The sequence below is a fragment of the Sciurus vulgaris genome, assembly GCF_902686455.1.
Source record: "Sciurus vulgaris genome assembly, chromosome: 6".
In the NCBI taxonomy this organism is placed as follows: domain Eukaryota; kingdom Metazoa; phylum Chordata; class Mammalia; order Rodentia; family Sciuridae; genus Sciurus; species Sciurus vulgaris.
In genome coordinates, this window is record NC_136466.1 from 163683389 (window position 1) to 163704223 (window position 20835).

General features: G+C 40.7%; 1 protein-coding gene across 6 annotated transcripts in view; it reads left to right on the forward strand.

Annotated features, from left to right (window-relative positions):
- Window positions 1-20835, forward strand: part of CTNND2 (catenin delta 2) — a 904448-nt gene that overhangs the window by 545060 nt on the left and 338553 nt on the right. The window lies entirely within an intron of this gene.

Consider the following 20835-nt stretch of genomic DNA (forward strand, 5'->3'; position numbering starts at 1 on the left):
GTATTATAATATTTTTCCACCACTGAAGCATTCATGTCACTGGCTAAATAGGAAAGAGGTGTCTTTACTTGGGTCTTGTACTTTTCTTTGGAATATGGGTATTCACGATGGATCCCTAGGAGGTCATGATTCAGTATCAAGAAATAATGATCGCAAAGCCACGTGCAGTGGTGCACACATGGAGTCACATCTACGTGGGAGGCTGAGGCAGGAGGATCACTTGAGCCCAGGAGTTTAAGACCAGTCTGGGCAACATAGCAAGACCCTATCTCAAAACAAAACAAAACTAAAGATCTTTTGATGAGAACAACTTGCAGGGCTGAGGTTTCAGCCATTGAGAGATCAAGAGGAGCGCTCTGTGATGCAGTGGAAACTAGGGCAGGCGAGGGGAGGTTGTGTCCCTTGGCTTCCAGTATCCTGGCCTAAGAAGTGTGCTTTTGTCTCGGTGGACGCAGCCTTTGTCACCTTGGGTCTTCCCATTTATCACAGTGTAAAGAGAGCACCTCCCAAGTTATTCTAAAAATTATAAATTTAGAAATTCCATATGAACCTCATTTGTCTGTGTCTGAGAACAGATGAAGCAATTTGGGGATTGATAAAAACTTGGACATAGTACATTAAAGATATTATTGTCGTGAAGTGTGTTTCTTTTTCACTTTCTTTCTTCCAACAGCCGCAAAGGTTTTAGTGATGTTCTACTTCTGAGGTTGCAATTTACTCCCTGTAGAGTTAAATGATGTTTTATTCATAGCCATTGGCTTTATGCAGATAGAGCCCCATAAATACATATCTGCATCTGTGAACGTGATAGAAATGTCAAATTTCCGGTACATCTTTATGGAAGGGTGTGTGGCTTGACCCTGGTGGAAACTTAAAATTTGTCTTGAGGAATTTCCACTAACAGAGCACACAGATTTCAATGTACTACATTGAGAAGTTTGCATACATTCTTTAGCAAGAAGAAATCAATTCTACAAACATAAAAAGCAGAACGTTATCGTCTATGGTATTCTTTGAGACAACTACTTTAGTACAGATCAAACCCACTTGGAAGGGTCTTGCTAAATACCATATTTGGTATAACCTCCGTTATACAATTCAATTTTAATAAATGCTTACTCTTAAGGACTACAAATCAGAAATATACTTACATCAACAGTGCTTCCTGCCCTGGTTTTCTAGATTTTCAGTGTCAACAGCAGTCTCTGTAGTCTTGGTCCTGAAATCTATCCTAAATGTTTAAGTATTCTGAGCATGTACCATTAGAATATTCTTAGGAAAATACTTCTACACTCTCTATTTTCAAGTAATTTTTCTGAACATGCAACTGAAAATATGTAGAAATACAATAGTAAACCCTTGAGAAATCTGAAGCAGGAGAATATATCCTTGAATTGGCTTGCTTGTATTTAACAGTGTATATTTCAATTGAGAATAAACATGTTATCTCTAATGGAAAGGCTTTACATTTTCATATTAGGGAAATTTAGATTATAAGAAACAAATTTTTATTTCTCTAGCTGCCACTTAGCTTCTGTATTTTATTTGGTATATTAAATACGTTTTATTAAATGGCATACCTTCCCATCTTATATTACTGCCACTTTTATAGTCTTTTTTCTTCTTTCCGTATATTGTCATGGCTCTTACCTTTCAAGTTATGGATTATGTCACTTACATTTATTGAGTGCTTGCTATAAACCAGAAAGAGTAACCAACAAGAACTGTTAGAGTGAATAGGAGAATATTGGCTACGAATCTAAAATGGTAATGCTTATTTCAAAACATAATTTTTTTGCATTTTCCTTTAAAATGAATTTTTATTCTTCATAAGCAAATATTACCAAAACTAGTACACTTAACTTCTAAGGCTCGAAATTGTTTACTTTTTGTCCTTCACATTATGACTTATGATTTAAACTTTTTCCACCTTTTTGACTTTTTTCACACATTTATACCTACGGGTACTGAAGAGGATGGGTCAGAAGTTTGACGTATCATTAAACACCAAACCATGTAAGCCTCTTTTACCATTACAAACAGAGGTTTATAGCACATGACAGTTTTGGTCTGTTTTCATATGTCTTTGATAAATCCTCCTTTGCGAGGTGTCCCACGGGCAGTGCCTTGATTAAGAAGCATGATGTGACTTTGGGATGGTCACCCTGTGGCAGGTGGGCACGCAGGCCAGTCAGTGCACTCTGCAACATGTTTTGGCATGAATATTTTGCTTCTTTACCAAAAATAGAAAGGAAATGGAGACACTGTATTAAGGTCTTTGTCATTTTTCAGAGGAGGGGTGGGTGTAGAGAGGGGTTCGTGGATGGAGAACCTGGGAAGAAGGAGCAGCACTAACTCTGCACTAGGTATGTGTCTCTGCTGGGATTTTAGTTCTTTTTCCATATGCACCGTTTTCACCTTATTAAAGACCAGTATCTTTTCTCTTTTAAGGGGCTATGCTATTACTCAGGGAGAAGTTTTTGGTCAAATTTGTTATTTTAAACTACGAATTTGGAGTCAGGAGAGCCTCAATCCATTCATTGGACTTTAAGCCAGAGACACCATGTTTGCTTTGAGTTACTGAGTCACGGGATGCAAAGGGATTGTTGAAAGGTTGGATTTTTCCTGTTGAAGGTTGGCTCAGTTATGAGGATCTGTGGCAGAATTTTGGTCTTTTTTGCTTTTAACTGCCCTAATCAGAGACACCAACAAAGAGTGCACAGAAGCCTTTTACCAAAGGGTTGGTAAAAATCCAGTTTCCCTTTTCAAGTTGGTGTTCACTGAGAAAATAGTTTTATATACATATAAAATTAACTTTACAGGTATGTTTTGTTTTTAAGATGCCTTTATTTTGGAATGGTATGCTATTATCCATGTGACTTTCCTAAGGATTATTGACAGAACAAATACATATTTGGATGCTGTGCCCAGTATTAAGGCTTATATGTTCCTGTTTCTGAACATGTGTGTCAAATACAACTTCTGAGATTAAATCATATGAAAGAGGTGCCTGTGGTGTCAGGAGTGGTGAGTCATGACAACATTCGTATTTTGAAAATGTGATTAATGAAGTTACTAGAATAACGTATAGCAAGACTGATATTCCAGAGTACTGAGGATATAATGAGTGTTCTTGCCTACAAAAGAAGAGAAGCTACAGCCAAGACAGTTCACCAATGTGATGCATAAATTATAGCAGTCACAGTATCCTTTAATTATGTTTGATTAATCCCTTTTCAGGGCATTGTACGTCTTGATGTATGCTATCTCAAAAGCAATTTTTCACACATGCCAAAAGAAATCTCACCTGATGCAAATGTGATTTACAATATAACTTTCTTTTTGTTATTTATCATAATGGAAAAATGCTCTAATGGCATATTTTTAATGCAGATACTGGACCCAAATTAGCAACTGAATTTTCAATCAGTTCATCAAATATATTCTCCTTGGAGTTATTTTAAATCATAGACTTCATCCATAATATAAAAATAAGAACTTTTAAGGAATTATCTGTATATTTATTTTTTCTTTTTAAAATTCTTTTGTTCTAATTTGTTGTACATGACAGTACAATGCATTTATCCATTTTAAAATTATTTATTTTTAATTTTTTACAGATTGCATTTTGATTCATTGTACACAAATGGGGTACATCATTTCGTTTCTGTGATTGTACACAATGTAGATTCACACCATTCATATAATCATACATGTACACAGGATAATGATGTCTGTCTCATTCTACCATTTTTAATACCCCCTCCCTCTTATTTCCTTCTACATAATCTAAAGTTCCTCTATTCTTCTCTCACTCCCCACCCCCCCACCGTCATTATATATCATTCTCCACTTATCAGGGATAGATCATACATAAATGAATCTCTCATTTTTCTGATTATACAATTTGTAGGATCACATCGGTCAGCACTCATATACGTACATGAGGTAATAATGTCTGTTTCACTCTACTATTATTCCTACCCCACACCCCTTCCCCTCCCTTCACTCCCCTCTACCTAATCTAAAGCAACTCTATTCTTCCCTAATGCCTCCCCTCTTATTGTGAATTAGCATCTGCATAATTCAGAGAAAACATTTAGCCTTTGGTTTTCTGGGTTTGGCTTATTTCACTTAGCATATTCTCCAGCTCCATCCATTTACCAGCAAATGCCATGATGTTATTCTTTAAAGCTAAATAATATTTAATTGTATATATATATATATATATATATATATACATACATACATATATCTCACATTTTCTTTATCCATTCATCTGTTGAAGGGCATCTAGGTTGGTTCCATAGCTTAGCTATGGTGAATTGAGTTGTTATAAACATTGATGTGGTTGTGTCACTATAGTATGTATATTTCTACTGTATTGAGGTGTTACTGAAAGTTATTATGGACATTATATTATTGGATCTCATTAAATACTATTGCTTCTAAATATTTTATTATTATGTAAACCTCAGTAAGAAAAATGTTTTTTCAAATGCTGCTTTTTTATTGTTTAACAGTTTGCAACTCACACACACATAATATGTAGTGAATTGAATGTTCAGAAAGCAAAATATAGTGTTAAAATACTAGATGATTTTCAGTTTTTTCCTATAATAACACAAAACAATGAATATTTTTGTACAAAATATTCTTGTCCATTACTCAATTATTTCCTTGCATTAAATTAAAAGAATAACTACTGGTTAAAAGATACACATTTAAAATTTGGCTAATTATTACCAAACTGGCCTGTAAAAAGCTCTATCGACTCAACCTCCCTCAGTAACAATGGCTCTTAGCAAATCATTTTATGTACAACAATGTCATGGGTGAAATAAAATGGGTTCCTTCTGCAAAAGAAAAAAAAAGTGAAGTTTGAAAAATATGTTTTAAATCTTAAGGTTTAGATACTATTGCTGTGCAGTTGAAGTTATCATGTCCTTCAGTAACATTGCTGAAATGTTTGCAATAAAACATATAATATTCTTCACAGTCCAGTTCACTTGGGTGATGAGTCCCTGGGGAGCGTGCTTTTAACTCAGATGCTCAATACTCCTTTATTTAACTGGAACGTCAGAGGGGATTCACAGTGTCGGGAAACAACCCTGGAAGGCACTTACTCACTTGGGCCCATAGCTGGCAGCTGGACACTCACTTTCTGGAAGTAAAGTAAAGCAGCCACTCGCCTCCTCTGGACTCAGCCTACTTGTTTTCTTTGAGTCATTCAGATCTCCCACACATCTGTATAAACAGCTACAAATCTGCATCTCTTGTAAGCTCATCCCCTGATCTTGTCTCCGCCCTTTGAAGTCACATGAGAATGTGCCTGTTCCTTCTCTAAGAACAGCAGGTACTGAAGGTCCCACCTATCCCAGGACTCCTGTCCCTGTACAAGCTGCCCTCATGCCAGGAGCTGTGGGGTAGATCTGCAGAGGTCAGTGTCCCTCCCAGGTCAGTCTCAGATCTCACCAGCAAGTACAGAAAGAGAATAAATGTTCCTGTGTTGTTCCTGTGGACCAACCGGGGCTTATTGTGGGTTTTCATGAAAGTAAGATAAGAGTATGCCCATAACTGATCATGGTTACAATGACAGTTAAAATTATTAATATGTAATACAGTCACACTCAGGGTTAAACTTTACATATTAATTATTTAATTTCCTATTTCCCAAATCCCTATCACAGGACTTCTAATAAGGCTGTTTTACATATGATGAAACTGAGACCCAGAGACCTAGAAATTGAACCCAAATCTGACTGATTTCTAACCCTGTGTTCCTAACTGCTGTGAGTATTGATGTCAGTATCATCAACCGAGATGCCTTTCTTTCCTCATGTGTCTTCTGCAAAGCTGTGAATCAGCTGTACTTCCCTCAGTGTTTCAGTTTTCTTTTTGACTTTCATGAGGGGCTTGACATCACTTCTTATGAGAGGAGTCCATAAGTGGTACTACAGAAATCTCTCTGGATCCCCACTTTGCTAGCGGGTATCACTGCTGTGACCTCTGCTCTGTGTTGCTTGAAAACTTGAAAGGCAAGCTGTATGTCCAGCAAGGTGTTGTCCGGATGTGGTGGCCACTGGCAGAGAAAGAGTCCTGTGGCTCTCGTTCCCTGCACCTCTCCTCCAGATTCATGTCAAAGCAGTCAAGGTAACTTTTCTCTGGAAGGTTCTAGGAGGGACTCTGAACATGGCCTCATGCTTGATGGAGTTTTCACAGTTGTCCTGGAGAGAAAGGTTCCTCCAGAAGTGACCCTCATGCACTGAGTAATGAGAGGCACTGAGAGAAGCCCGGTAGAGGGGTGAAGGGGCTCCTGAATGCCAGGAGGGACAGAAGGTGTTTACTCAGGAAGACATGAGAAAGCTTTCCAAGCACAGAGAGCAGTTAGAAAGCACAGAGGGCTGGGAATGGAGTGAGGGGAAATCCCCCTGGAAACGCTCCAGCCTGGTTCAGCTGGACTGTGGGGGATGCACAGGGCGACCTCTGGCATCCTTGTCCACCCCCACAACAGGCTGGAATGCCGGCCTCCACCTCCAAACGTGGCAATCTTCTCCTTCATTATGACTACTGCATGCTTATTTTCTGTGGCTACTGTCTTTGTCTGTTTGGATTGACACAACAAAAATAGCACAGTCTGGGTAGCTTGCGTGAAACAGAAATGTGCTGCTCATGTTCTGAATCCCAGGAAGTCCAAGATCCAGGTGCCAGCAGACTGTGTCTGTTGAGGCCCTTCCTCATTGATGGCGCCATCTGACCCTGTGTTTTCAGGTGGAAGATGTGGAAGAGGCCAGGCCGCTCTCAGGGGCCTCTGTGGTCGATCCTAATCCCATTCATGAGGACTTTACCCTCAAGACCTAATCACCTCTCCAAAGGAACTGCCTCCTAAATCTGGTCGTTCTTTTTTTGTTTTTTGTTTGTTTGTTTGTTTTTAACCATTCTTTTTAAATTTTTTATTTATTCTAATAGTAATATATGACAGTACAATGCATTTATGCATTTTGATAAATCATACATAAATGGAGTATAATTTCCCATTTTTCTGATTGTACATGTTGCAGCTATCCCACTCCTTGGTTGATACTCACAGTACTTAAAATCAGCACATTCCAGTGAGGCAACCACATCAATGTTTATAGTAGCTCAATTCATAATAGCTAAACTATGGAACCAACCTAGGTGTCTCCAACAGATGAATGGATAAAGAAAATATGGTCATTAGGTTTCAATGTTTGAATTTAGAGGGGACACAAACATTCAACAATAATGGCTACCATAACTAATTATCACAAACGAGGTGGCCTTAAATCAATAAAATGTATTCTTTCAGAACTGGAAGCTAGAGGTCTGAAACCAACATGTCAGCCATGCTATTTCCCTCCAAGGTTCTAAGGGAGAGCCTTCTTTGCCTCCCACCTCTGGTGGCCCCAGACATTTTGTGGCTTTGGATTCACCACTCCAGTCTCTGTCTCTGTCTTCACACACTTTCTTCTTGGACTTTCTAACTCCCTTTGTCTTCTTCTAAAGACACCAGTCATTGAACTCAGAGTCCACCCTAATCTACTGTGACCTCATGTTAATTATATCCATAAAGACCCCATGAATAAGGCCACATTAGGAAATTCTGAGTAGACATTAATTTTGGGGGACACTATTCAAGGATTACACATGCACCAACATACTTATATACTATGCACACTATAAAGTAGATGTACACTGAAGGTAGAACTTAAAACAGGTTACATTAAAAATTAAACACTTAAAAGTTTTTATTTTATTTCACCTTTTCATGATAACTGGCATTCTTTATTAAGAACAATGTGGTTGAATTTGTTAGCTCTGTGTGTATCATCACCATTTTTACTGGTTAACGAGGCTGATGTTCATGGTGCTGGGCGTTGGTAGCTGGGCAAGCTTGGCTATTGTTCTGGCTTTTGGACATGCTTGCATTATTAGCGCAATCTTGTTCATTTTGTGAGGGCTGGTTTAAAAGTAATTACTGTAAATCAGATCTTCACATGGACCAACATACAGCAGCAGCAACATGGTGCCCACATGCAAGGACTAGCAAGGGTGTTCCCAGTTACTCCGCCATGTTGTACCTTCTACTGAGACATGTTTAGTTAAATAAATGAGTAGAAATTTTAATATTCTTTCCTCTCACCCAGGGGACATCTTTTCTCAGCCTTGAGCTGCATACTGCCCCTCACCCAGGGAAATAGTAGATGTGGCCAGTCTTCTGAAGGGCATCAAATACAAGGGTGAAAGGATTCTTAGTGAATCACAATTGGGGCATGATCTCTGCACCGTCCTCAGTGTCCATGAGGTGAAGTGGAAACGATGAAAATACCTTCCTCATAAAATCGTTGTGAGGATGAACTATATTAAGGCCCTGGAATACTTCCAGGTATGAGAGATGTAGCCTTTTCATCACTGTGACCAGAATACCTAACAAAAGCAAAAAAAGAAAAAGTCTATTTGGGCTCACAGTTTCAGAGGTTCAGTCCATAAACAGGTGTCTCCGCTGCTGTGGACCTGAGGGGGAAGGGCATGGTGGAGGAAAGCAGCTCAGGACAAGATGGCCAGGAAGCAAGGAGAGCTCTGCTCACTGAAGACAAAATATAACCCCCAAGGCACACCTTCCAGCCGTACCCTACCTACCTAGAGTTACCACCCAGTTCATCTCCATCAGTGGATGACACACGTGAGCAGGTAGCACCTCTCATAATGTCATCATTTCACCTCTGAAATCTCGGCCATATCAGAGAGTCATTTTTAGCTGTGGTTGCTGATATCACCCCCATTTCTGCAGCAACTCCTAACTCTGCCTGCAGAAGCACCTCAGTTTGTTTGAGAATGGGACTGAGGAATCAGATCCACAGAATACATGTGGGAAGATGTAGAGGCCATGAGCTGTCTGATTGTAGGGAGGACCAGAGCCTTGGCCAGCAGGGGAGAAGGAGGAGGGATCACTGACAACTCAAAGCAGTAGAAGGACGAAGACGAGACTTCTCTACGAATCACATTTTTTTTTTTTTTGGTTGTTTTATAATACCCTTCTTTTCAAGACTTCCTTTATCAGTTTAAAGGAAAGTGATGTTCAGACAATATACTTGTCTGTGCCAATGTTGATTCTTTCCATTCTGGGTTGCTATTTTGCCTCCTGATTTCAAAACCATTTGGAGGAGTAAACAACTGCATTTTTAAAATAACTGACTTCTGACCCTACCTCCCACCTCATTTGCACTGTCAGGATCTGGCATAGGCGCCTCCATGACAATGCATGGTCGAAGGTAATGGAAGAATGTGACTGCGTGACCAGTGTGGTCCTACAGTTTGTATAATCAGAAAAGTGAGAGATTACACTTCATTTATGTATGATCCCTCAAAATGTATAAATGCATTCCACTGTCATATACAATTAGAACAAAAACTTTAAAAAATTTAAAAAAGGAAGAGAAAAACGAAAAGTAGCATATAAAAAATAAAGAAAGGTAGATGTCATGCTGAAGGGTATCTGTCTCCATGGTACTAATTAGTTAATGACCCATTAGCAGGCTCTCCATCACTTGTGATGGTGGATGGAGACTGTTTTGTGCTTCTCTGGTGTACAGACTTTCCTCTAGGGAGCCAACTACTTTGCCCCCTTCACTCCACACATTATCAGTAAAGCAGACTCGAGCCCAAGTTCAGAGATGAGCCTGCAGCTCACGCCTGAAGTGCAGCTGACTGTCCATGGATCCCACCACCCACATGAAGGATCTGCAGGACCCAAGTCCCAGATCTCGAAAGTGGGCAGCACACATTCTGGTCTTTCTGCGTCCAGACTAGCTGGAGCCAACACAGAGTAGCAAAAGCTAACTCTGTTCTCTCTTCCTGGCATAGTTCTCCCTCCCTGATGCACCAACCCAGTTGTTCCACACACTCATGGTTAATGCAGTAACCCTGATACTTCCTGACACATGCCTGGTTAATGTCCGTCACCTCATGATGGCGCTCTGTGTGATGTTGCATGTGTGGTCTATGGGATTTCTCATACAGGAAAGGACATGGAGTCTTTCAGAGGGAGTTGGTCCTTGAACCACTTTGCAATGACAGATATGTGAATCTACTAATGAGGAAAAAAAAATCCTCTACTAATGAGGAAAAAAAAAATCCTCTGTAGTTGAGGGAAATCTGCCTCCATCTTTATTTGAAAGAAATGATTGGAAGCTTAAGACACAGCAGGAGTGTGAATATTAAAAATGAGGCACCTCTGAAATGATGCAAGACCCAAAACCAAGGGCCCCTTTCCCTCAGGAATCTTGAGAAGGAGAGCAGCCTGAAAATCCAGAGTCAGCTCTGTAATCCAAGCTCAGAGATGAGGCTGCAAAATCCAGTGTATGAGTAAAATGCATAGATTTTACTTAAAACCTGTGTGTTCCTGCTCATTTCCCAGTTGACATCTTTTGAAGTTCTAGGATGTGATCTTAAAGGAATTGAAAGAAGCATTGGTGCTTCAAAATAAATCAAAAAGAAAAGTTTTAGGTGTTCTGACTTGAATGAGATTATGAAATGAGGGAAAGCACCCTACTACCTTAGGTTGGTTCCCACCAGAGGGATCCCTAACCAGGAAAAGAGGAACCAAGAAAGTTCAGGTGACAGAACTAGCCCATTTGGTCAGTCAGCCCTCAGGAATTGTCTTCTGGGATGATCTTAAGAGCCCTAGACTTAATTATATGTGTGTGGCAGACGATGAGTATATGTATCCATTATATTTGTATTATATATGTACACATTGGTTATATGTATGGATATAAGTGTGTAGATATGGATAGATTATGTATTATAGATACATACACACTCATGTATGTGTATATGCATATATAAATGCAATCTGTGTGGCATATTGATAAACAGATTATATGCCTAACTGTATGTGCATGTACACATATGTGCATATACTTATATTTACATATACACATAATCTATTCATTTACTGGTTTCCGCACATTGATGCAGAGATAAGATCTATAAAATTTGCATAAATATCTGGTTATTAATGTTACAAAGGACACATCATAACAAAGTATTTTCTGTCCTATCTCTTTATCAATGCTGATAGAGTATTAAAAACTAAGAATACATACTCATAGAGTTGTTTTGCATGCAGAAATGGACCTGTCATGATAGCTCTGAGATTTTGAAAGGCACCTTTCTGGCTGTGGGTTTGTGTGTTTAGTAGACACCACATAGCTGTGCTCTACCTTTTGAAGTCATATGCTGTTCTAAGTGTCCTACGTTTCTCAGAGAGCTTGCCAGTTCCTAATTAAAAGAACCTCTCTCCTTTTCCCTTCCACTTACGCTACTATAGAAAAGCAATTTCATGTTTAGGATATTTTAATTAATTAATCCTCTACTAAAGCACTCCTTGTTTCTTCCATCACCATTGAACAGCTGAAATCCCCTTTGGTCATGTCATATGCAAACCAGCGTTGATATCTGGCTTGATGTCATAAGTCACTTTTCTTCACCATCTGACTGTGAACATTTAATTGAGGACAAAAATGGAGCATTCAAAACATTTATTGTCTTGCAAGGCAGGTTGTAGTTGACTGTCACTTGTTAACTAATGGAAATTAATTCCCATTTCTTCTTGAGGAGTTTTGCAGCTAATAGTGCTCATTAATTTGGAGGTACTGACATTGATAAAAGAAAATTAGCATTTTATAGTAAGAAAAAATATACTTTAAACTGAAATTCCATTGCTCATGATATATTCCAGTTTGACAAGTCCAGTAACTTAATTTTTTCATCTACTGAAGATCAGGTTCAACTAATTTAACTGGGTTGCTGAACCACGTATGCTCTAGCAGCCACTAACTTCTCCAAGAAGAAAAGGAGGAAAATGGAGAGGGGGTGGAAGCAGGTGGGAAGGAGGAGGAGGAGGAGGCATCCAGTGGGAGGCTTAGCGGGCCATGAGGCTGCACATTAAGCGTCTTTTAAGTGCCGACGTGCAGTGGAGGGAGAAACGGAAGATGTATCCTCACTTTCTCATTGTTCACCTGTTTCCTGAAGCTGCTTCACTATTTCCTTAGTTCCTTCACTGTGTCTGTTGTTTAAAATGCCATAGTGGAACAAGGCCAGGCCACCAGCTTGAAGCCCTCTCTAGAGAAGAGCCCCACACTGGTGAAGCTCTGACTGTTTGATAATTGGGCCGTTTGCCGAAACCCCAGTCTACCCTGTAAAGCTGCTCTGTACTGCAGGATGCTGAGGAAAGATCCAGGGTAATCCCCCATGGACTTGAATGTGATTCACAAACAGTAGCTTCTCTTAACTTTGTGGGAAGCTCCAAAGACCACTTCTAAGAACATCATTTATTATCCCTCATTTATTACTTGCCAAATATATTACCTAAGTAAGTTCTTTAATCTCTTTCCCAAATTTTCTCATGATCCAGTAAAATAATAACAATAATAGTCTGTTATAATATATTGCCTAATTTATAATAACTTTAAGACTCAGTTAAAAGAATAAATGTAAAATAGCTTTTAAAATTAGATGGCACAATATTGTTCTATGGAATAAAAATATTCATATTATTCAAGAAATACTTCCTCATGGTGATCAGATTTAGATATTCTTATTCATTCATTCAACAAATATTTATTGACTGCAAATTGCCAGGCACTATTCTGGATAGTGTAAACTTTTGCATAGAGAAAATGAGGTGGCATTATTAACTAAGAAATAAATAGGAAATAATCATGTTTAAAATCATAGAAGCTTAAAAATAAACTGAATTTAAATTAGACTATATGCAGCATTCTTATTTAAAATTCCCTTTAGTGACTGCTTATACCAGCCACCACATAATTCTGTTTAATGACCTCAGTCATTCCTACTGTGCCTATTGTTCTTGAGCCAAAGTTCCATTTCATGACTTCTACTCAATTCCCTCTCACACTAAGTATGAAGGTAGTCACTGCAAAGACCCTGTGTCAGAAAGCTTTCAAGCAACATCAAGAAAGCAGACAGAGAGCGCATCCCCCTTCCTCCCAGAAAGCAACAGGACCCTTCCTGTTTCTTCTTGACAAAGAAGTCTGCTGTATTTCCAGCCAAGTTCTGTTGTATTAGAAGAGAACTCATTAAGGTAAGTGGCAATTAACATGTATAACTGCATTAAAGTGCTCCTGTCGTTAAAGAGGAAAATACAAAACTCAGGCTTTTTTAGATAAACTGACATGTCTCTGCAGGGGCCTCATAATGTGTATGCTGTCCTTTGTTTTGAAGATGACTGCAACATTAACAGATTTAAATTTCCCATAAATCAGATTGAAAGTAGCAGGCAATATCGCTAATATTGTAAATGGGACCGTTAGGAGTACAAACACTGTGTGTCTGCTAGGCAGTGTGCATGTTTGTACATATACACCCATACACATGCAAATACACAGAAGCATATGCAGACCCATGTGCACCGTATATGCAGAGGCACGTACATGTATGCACACATACAGGTATGTCCACACATATACACACACAGACTGCACCTGCCCTGTATAAGTAACTTTGAACCCTGGAACTATTGGTATGTTTTCATTTTTTGAAAGGAAAGGAGTTTCTATTTGATTATCTTACACTGTTGCTTTAATAAAAAGGAGGGCAAACAGGCAACATACCCCCGGACCCTTAGGCCCATCCGCCCGTGCTACGCATCTGTCATTCAGACCCCGGCTCTCGACTGAAGCGCCTGTGTGTAACATGCTGCATTAGCTCATTCACGGCAGTAAGCACTTACAAGTTGCAAGGAAGGAGAATGCACTCTGGGGATCTCAGTCAATAGGAGCTTGTTGGAAGTTTCCAGAGGGGTATGAAAGAGACAGGAAATGGCTTCAGCAGCTTCAGCCAGGAGGGTCTCATTGAAAACCAGCTCACAGACCTGGATACAAAGGCAGCTTTGGAGCTGGGCAGGAACTCTGAGCACGGCACAGAGAGCAAGTGTGGGCTGGGCCCACTGCACGGCCTTGCGTTGTGGGCTCTGGGCTTCTCTGCCCTTGCCTGCCTCCCTCTGACCCCACCCTGTCTGCCTCATCTCTCAGCTCTGCCTTCCAGGGCTGCTGTTGGCGGTGGCTTCTTCCTCTGCTCTGGTTCTGTCTCTCTCCTGTGTATGTTCATCTCCAGCACCTTGAATTCCAGCTGGCTCAAGGGAGAGGCATTTTGGACTGAATTTTGTCCCCCTAGTTCATGTGTCAACATCCCAAATCCCAGCACTCAGAATGTGACTGTATCTATACATACAGTCTTTGAAGAGGTGACGAAGTTAAAATGAGGTCATCAGGATGAGGCCCTAATCTGGTAGGATTGGTGCCCTTATTAAAAAGGAAGGGACACCAGGGATGGACTTGCACCGAGGAAAGACCATGTGAGGGATGAGAATATGGACATCCATCTGCAAACCAAGGAGCGAGAGCTCAGGAGAAATGGACCCTGCTGGCACCTTGGTTTTGAACTTCTGGTCTCCAGAACTATGACAAAAGAAGTATGTTTGAGTCACCCAGTCTGGGCATTTTGTTATGGTAGCTCTAGAAGACTAATCCAGGAGTCCATTGTCGAGCCATGAGGGGGTGTCCAGGATAAAGCATGGGGGACTGAGCTTGCTCACCAGGCTGCCTGCTCTGCCAACCCTGAGCAGAGTGGTTTGGGTCACTGTGAATCCAAAGGGCATTCTGCTGTGGTGGGATTCTGCAGGAATCTGCATGAGGCAGTTCTCTGAGATGGATACTGGAGGGTGACATCTGCTCTGAGCAGGCCCAGAGGGAGGCTGTTTGAGCTGGCCTGACATTTTTCTTGTATAGATGTGCCTTTTGTGAAGATGAGCTTTGTATAGTGTTTACAATACATTGTGCAAGTTAACACATGTATCTGCTCTAACTTTGAAAAAGGGATGTGTAGGTTATAGAAAATGAAATGTAGAAAAGGTAGTTTTGTAATTTTCCACATGTACCATTGTGCGTGTAAATAAATGAACCTAAGGCAGTAAGTCACTAGTACTTTGATTGGGTATGCCCACATGTGGGAATGAAATGTTTTCTGTGAAATAAGGACCATCGTCTTTTTCATTTAATTCCTTCAGTTTTGAAATCACTGAAATAAAGTATTTGCTCTATTACATTTTGAATTTTACATTAAAATATATCATCGACTTAAAAATCAACATGGGAATTACCAAAATTAAACTTGCTAGCACCTTCTTTAGAACCTCACCCTCTAAAGTGTGATGCTGAGATTCAGTGCAGAATCCCAGGCCTCGGGATCTTCATTTGAACAAGGCCCCATGTGCTCTGCACACATGAAAGTCTGAAACACTGATATTATGGCCAGAAAAATCTCTCAGCTAGAACGTTTAGTTGATGGCAGAAGTTAGAAACCATATGAATGTGCTTTGGATTATATTGTTGTGTTAGTGGCATAATAAGGTACTAGGATCATTTGACTTTTGCAGTCTTAGGGTCTTGTTTGATCAAAATCTGAATTCAAGAATACAGATATTTAAGAGTTGATAATACTATCAAAATGTAAACTCACTTTTCATAGCATTACAGTATAGACTTTGGAAGATGTAATTGGCCTTTAAAAAAATTCCCACAGGATCTGTTTTCTTTAAAAAGATACAACTTTCAGCTTGTCATTCAAAGATTTTGAACAACTCCTTCCCCTTTCCTATCCCCATGCAGATACCCCTAATGTCCCCCCACACCACTCCCCACTCCTTTTCCTGTTGATTCGTTCTTATCTTGCTGGGAGGGCATGGACCATTCCATCCCAGAATTGCTCAAATAAGAGTCAAAGTCTTATTCAGTCTCTTGCTGCAATGTCTTTCCCTGGTCTTTGCCCTTACCTGCCTGCCCTTGACCTCCGTCAGACCCAGTGTACTCCCCACATCCATCCTTCTCTAATTAACCTCAGCCAGGCGCATCCCCACTAGCCTGAGACCCTCAATGTGGACTTAGGACCCTCCTGCTCTGTTGCCATTCCTCCTGACCCCATGGAGCACCGTGTGTGCTATTCCAGTCAGGTGGATGCTCCTCAGATGGCTCAGTTGCACACACCTTCAGCAGCACTCGGACATGTTCAAGCCTACTTTCTACGCCCAAGTGTGTCCCAAGTGACGCTGGGCTCGGAGCTCCTCGTTAGCTGTGAGCAATCCCAGACCCCACCCGCAGACTGCATTTTAACAGCAGCGGTTCATTCTGGGTTCGTTTAAGAAACTGTGGTCTGATGGTCAGTGTTGCCTGCTCATTTTCCTTCTGCCTTTTTAATAAAGAATTAACCTTTCTTACATAAGGGAGCCTCGAATCCCTGATCTGGTGCTAAACTCGGGGAACAAGAGGATGAAGGATGCACAGCTGCTTTCAGCCCCCTGAGAGCGAGGGGACATCCAGGCACACCTGGAAGGGAGCGGCAAGGCAAGGGTGGCTTTGGGGGCTCCCACTAGGCGTTCTCTTGGCTAAGCTCTCGACCAGTGGCTGTCAGGTGGGGAAGGAAGGCCTGGGTGAGGGAACTCACCTTCACAGTGTCGGATCTCACGACTGCTCTTCCCCAGATGTCCTTACCACACTCTTTCACGGTTCCTCTGCACCCTCTTCGTAAACAACAGCAGCCTCTCCTCCCGAATCGCACTGCATGCTTACATGAACAGGGTTGTGGAACAGTCTCATGCATAGAAACCAGAATTGGAATGCATTGTAAGGACCTGTCTCATTCTAGTAATAAATAGCATCTGTTTGTGAAGATAAATGAATTTTTAAAGACTCCACATCCATCTCATTAAAAGATGCATTTTTGATAAAATTTTGTTTCATAATTGCATATCAGAATTTCTATGCTTTAATAATCATACATGTTTTGATCTATTGTGCACTAATAATAGCTGTGATGATCATTCAGTTCAAAAGAAAAAATTAACAATGAGAGCTTCATTGTCAATGGAAATGAAGGATATAGGAGGATCTGTGGGTATATGTGTGAGTGTTATTTTAGTGAAAAACCTAAACATTGTCTTTTGATCTGCATACGAATCTTTTAAAGGGAAAAACCATGGAAGTTCTTTCAACAACTGAGAATGCCTCATAATCCACCTTTTATTGGGTCAAGCTCTGGGCCTTTCATTAAGCCTGCAAAGGAAAATAAAACTTCTGAAGACTTCCATTAGGCTTGACCTTTGAACCGGTTTCTCGGAAATAAGAAAAGCGATGCAGAGGCTCCCTCTCCTTAACCCCAGTTCAGCAGAAAGGGCCAGTCCTTCGGCTCCAGGCTTTGGTCTCATTAAGGCTTTCACTCTTTAGAAAACAGGACGATATGTCAGGCTGAAAGCTGGAAAGATTAAACTTGGCCTTGAGTTTTCTGAGAAATCAGCGCTCATTCCTTAGCAAATTTCAGAAGCAAACTATTTTAGCCACACAACAAATGGTTTCTTTCAATTAATACACAGCAAATGAGGTTGTCTGGAGTCCATTGAAAACAATGGCCAACTGTACACTTTCCCAGCCTGTACCTCTCTTCATGTTCAATGGCACACTGTCGCGGCAATGGCAGGCTGCCCTCCGACGGGGAAGACTTGGGCATTTCATCTTTCAAGAAAGCCAGAATTCTCCCCTGCCAGTAACCCGAGGTGCCCCTGACCTTGTTAGGACAGATACCATTTAGTTTCTTCATTACTATTTACAAAAGAGAAGCCAAGGGAAATATTCTCAACTAGTTCCCAGATAGGCTGTCCAGGTGTAGGGCATGCCTCTTCCATGGTGACTGCAGTTGGTAGGAAATATTTCTTTGGTAATTTTCAACAAGAAAATAATGTGCTTATGATTCCTTATTTAAATGGGTGCTTTAAAATTTTCCCTGCTCTGTTTCAAGTGGTAACACTTGGAGAACGGTATGCAAGGCCGAGATGTAGGAAATTAGAAAGCGTTCTGCTGCGTGCAGGAAGGAAGCAGTGTGTGCAGGTGATATGCAGCCAGATTTTAATCTGATGAGGAAAATTGCTTGAAAAGTGGGTTGGGCATTAGTCTTCATAGTTGTTTGTGTCTTTTTGGTGCTTAGCACATGAATGGGAGAGAAGGATTACCTGGGCCTGCCCGAAGTCCCTTCTGCACCCAGCAGCAGGTTCAATATCTTCAGACTCTGGAGACAGCCCAGACGGTAGTTAGAAAACCTCCAAGATGGTACAGCTCAGCATTCTCAAGACCTGACCTCTACTTGTCACCTAGCCACTGGTCTTCTTCCTCTTTGGATTGCCAGTATCCACCTCATCCCCTACCTCTGCAGCCAGTGAAGGCTGTCCCCTCCATCAGAGCCGCACCTTGAAGGCATGGCATTGCACTTCCTTAACGCCACACGCTTACTGTGCTGTGGTGACCCCATTCCTTCCTGGGGACTGGAACTCTGTCCTTGGCTGGCCTCTGGTTGCTTGCTTATCAGAATTTCCTGCCAAAGGAGAATACCTATACTTTTGTAGAAATTTATTCTGACTTGGAATACATATTTTGTTCTACACCATAAATGTGGTTATGTCTCTCGCTTGCAATAAAGTACTTTTTCTTCTTTAGCTATCAAAATGAAAAGAGTTCACAGTAAATGCATTTAAGAGCCCCCACAAAATATGTATCATAGAACAATCCCATAAAATATTGAAAACACAAATTAACTCAGTGTAGCTTTGCTGTTGCTATTTTTATATATACAAAACTGACACTTTGAGGAAACTCTTGTGGGATAGTGCATTTATGTCACTCATCTTTTTGGAAGCGATGCATAAATGCTTATTACATAATGTCATTATGCAACAGTGCCTTCATTATGTCAACAGAGATTCTGTGCAGCAAATACTGTGGTAACATTAAAATTACCAAAATGAGTAAGGCATTTCCACATCCCCAAGCAACTCTGGGCTGTCCGTGGGAAAAGTACAGGTCAACAGTTTCAGTCCCATGATACGAAAGTGCTAGGCACTGAAGTTAAGGGAGCATTTCATGTGGAAATAGGGAGGCTTCCTAGAGAGAACCGCATGAGATGACTGGAGAAGAGGCAGTTCCTAGTGAGGCTCGTGGTGAGTTTCACATGAAAGAAAAAGTAGGGTGCACTCAGTGAGGTAGAAGTTACCCGGCATGGAAGATGGGAGCGAGTCAAAGGAGAGCCAGGCTGCTCACCACCAGAGGGCGCTGTTTGAGTGCTCGGTGCTGTTTCCAAGCCTGCATTGTTCGAAAGGGCTTTGACCTGGGATCATAATCACTCAGCTGTCTTTATCATGGTTCCAGTCATGGCCACAAGGGATGGGGGGATGGGGATGAGCTTTAGAAGGTTTTCCTTTGTTTTAGGATCATAACATGGGAGGACAGGGCTGTGAGCCACCTTTCATGGTCCATATTGCTAGGGAAGAATCAGCAAGAACCACGCTCATTACCTTTGTGCGTGTGTGCGTGTGCACATATGTGCATATGTGTGGTCTTTATTTCTCCCATCTCTTTTAAATGAAGCAAACTGTTTCCTCACGTTTTCCATCTTTCTCTTTCAGTGTATTACTTTGCATTTTTAAGAGTTTCTCACAGTTCCAACTTTACATTTTTATTGCATCATTATCAAAATGTCTTATGTTGATAAGACCATAACTTAGGATGGCCTGTGCAGTGGTTATGGGGCTTTCTTAAACAGCGGTACGCACGGGCCTGGCCCAGAGGGCTGGCCTGTCAACAGAGTAGGGGCGTCTCTGGCTCAGTAGCGGTGATTTGGAACTTAGGACCTTGTTCTACTGCCACTGTCATCTGGGCAAAGGGCAGACACAGGGCTGCAGCACTGAGTCGCCATCCCGAGTGTGGAGCAGGCTGGACACTCTGCAGAGTGTAATGCTGCTTTGACACAAAAATATTTATTACTGACACATCTCCAAGTGGCAAAAACAGAAAATCAAATTCCCTTTTGATGTAGCAACACATGTTCTATTTTGTAAAATCACTCTTTTGTAAAATATTGTTCATTTTTATGTCTGGCTTTTTATAGCCTCAAACTGTTTTAATTCTCTTTTGCTTGGTGGTGGATCCTTCATTACCTGTTTAGTTGTAGGTTACAAGTTATTGGAAAGATGATAAAAATGATATTTAGCCTGCATGTTAAGTGCTGCATGTATTTAAGGAAAAAAGGAATAATGTGTGTGAATTCAGCATAGAGAACATGATTTATGGTGTAAGATTTTGAAAACATCTTCATGCCTGTCAAACTCAAAAAATAGATTATTACGTAAAGCTATGTTCAATTCTGTCTCTTTAATCTTAGGAATTGGTGTCACTTTTCATATTGTTGGAGATTAAACAGTGCCTTTTTGGGGTTTTCTTTTCACAGTACCTTTTTCCTTTTCAGTTCTTCAACTGATGAAGTGTTTAGTATTCTGTACCAGTTCCTCACCCACAGAGATTTTTTGAAAACCATGACAGGGTTGCTGGTTTGTCTGAGGGCACCAATATTTAGATAATAACTGAGTGGGAATAAACAAACTGAAGCAACTTTTCTTTTGAGGGTAAAAGTGAAGTGTATCAATATTGCCAAGGAACAATTCTTTTCCTTCCAAAACCTGTCAGATGAATTTGTAAACATCACAAGGAAAAAAGAGAAGAGTTATAGAATATGTTGTATTTGAACATGCGTTTAATTTCCTTTGGGCATGCGCTTGTCTTGTCAGCGGACAGTGCCAGCTGAATGCAGCGGGGGATGCCTGTGATCCCTGAGCTGGGTCATGTGGTCCACCTGGGATGATCAGAACCTCTGGGCATCATTTCCACTGTGGTCAGTTGGCATTCTAAAAGA